Genomic DNA, 2,015 nt, shown 5'->3' on the forward strand with positions numbered 1-2,015 from the left:
ACTCTTTCCTTATTTTTCCCATCTTGGTGAATGGCACAACCATCACTTGGAGTCATCTTTGATTCCTTTCTCTCTCTCCTCTCACAAATACAGTCCACCTGCAAGACTTATTAGTCTCATTTTCAAATACACATGGACTCTGTCAACTCATGTTCCCCTTCACTTTCACCATGCTAGTTCAAGCTACAGGGCAGTCTTGGAAGAATGCAACCCATGTGGGCCACCTGAGATAATCACACTTAAAAGAAAGCCACAGCGTGGACATATTTTGTAAACCCTTGGGGATACTGGTAAAGAAAGGAAATTCAAATCTGAATTTCCATGTTGTTCAGACAGCAGAAGTTAAGTGCAGTATATTGTAAGCCACACACCCTCCGCTGAGTTCGGAGCCCAGGACAACTAACCTAGTTACGACACCCAAACTCTTGTTTCTCATGTGGTCTCCCACCATTTAACCCATTCTTCTCTTAACCACTCTTGCCTGCCTCTGGTGGTTCTCCATGCAGCATCCACAACAATCTCTTTGAGACATAAATTTGATCATGCCATTCCTTTGCTTAAAACTTTTGGTGGATTCTCACCGCTCTTAAGAGTAAAATCCAGAATGATCAAACATGACCCACAAAAGCCTGCATGATCTGGCCCCTGCCAGCCTCCCAAGCTTTATGTCCATCTCCTGTTCCCCATCCACACTGGTCTTGGTGCAGTTACTCAAAGGACAAGCTCATTCTCTATTCTGGGACGTACATCATCGCTGACTCCTCTGCCCAGAAGGTTCTCCCCACGGTGGTTCACATGGTAGATTCTTTTTCATTTTTTAGGACTCTTAAGTATCACCCCAGAGAACCTCAACCCACAGTAGATACTCTGCTCTCAACAGCATCTTGTCTTTATTTCCTCATAGTGCTTATAATTTGGAATTACACAGTTGCTTCCTCATTTGATTAACATCAGTCTCAACTAGTAGACTGTAAGTTTCATGAGGGTAGTGACCATACTGGCCTTGTTTATCACAGTGGACTTAATACCTAGCATAGTGGTTGACGCAATAATATATGCTCAGTGTATATTTGATGAACAAATAAATCTATTTCACAAATAGAAATGGAAGATTTGAAACCAAATGCCTTCAGAGGGAGGATGGTGGTGAAATGATAGTGCCCATTTGAAGTGGGAGAGGAAAGAAAGAAGTCTGGGCGAGGAGAGCCGAAGGACGACTCCAGTGACAGAAAGTACATTGGGAAGAGTTTTCAGCTTTCATTGGTGGCACCTGGGATGCAGTAAAGTGAAGTTCCAGATCCAAGTCCATCTGACTTAACAGATGTTCTTTCCCTTTGTAATCTTATGAGCCATAATAACATAATGACTTTGCTTAAAGGAGCTTCATCCCGGGGCAATCATCAATCAACATGCCAGTGAATGTTCAGATAAGATATATAGATATAGAACCTATATATCTTATGTGCCATTGGGGGAGAGGCAAATCCCTTTCCCAAGTTAGGATCAAGTTTATTCCCCTTGCTATTATCAGCACTAGGCAGTTTGGATCTCTCCTAGAAAACAGACCAATTAATACATAATTACAAATTACATGTCATTAGTATATATGTACACACATTACACACAAACACACACACCATTATCTCTGAGTTAAAAGATATATGACCTCAAATTATCTCATAGGAACTTGGCAATACTGAAAAATAAAAATGCTCTCTTTCACCTCATATGCCCGAGATTTAAAAAAAACCTTACCTACTGTGCTTCAACAGGTTGTTTATTTTATGGAATATAACCCGAGTGACAATACCAGCGAGGTAACCCACTAGGAATAAACTACTTACTGTGGTAAATAAGTATCTGCATTATTGGTTTTCCCATCTGGCTCTTACGGCAGCAAAAATTTGTACAGGAGGGGAAAATGTAACTCTAATCAAGGAAGAGTTCACTTTATCCTATGCTGAAGGGTAAGGGAGACCCCTTGGAAGGAAGCCGGGGATTGCTGCAGGGAAAGA

General features: G+C 41.3%; 1 protein-coding gene across 1 annotated transcript in view; it reads right to left on the reverse strand.

The window, feature by feature from the left end:
• The window catches only part of MAGI2 (membrane associated guanylate kinase, WW and PDZ domain containing 2), a 353,905-nt gene that overhangs the window by 13,879 nt on the left and 338,011 nt on the right, over window positions 1-2,015 (reverse strand). The window lies entirely within an intron of this gene.

This window comes from Lipotes vexillifer, unplaced genomic scaffold (assembly GCF_000442215.2).
Source record: "Lipotes vexillifer unplaced genomic scaffold, Lipotes_vexillifer_v1.1 scaffold712, whole genome shotgun sequence".
Lineage (NCBI taxonomy): Eukaryota > Metazoa > Chordata > Mammalia > Artiodactyla > Lipotidae > Lipotes > Lipotes vexillifer.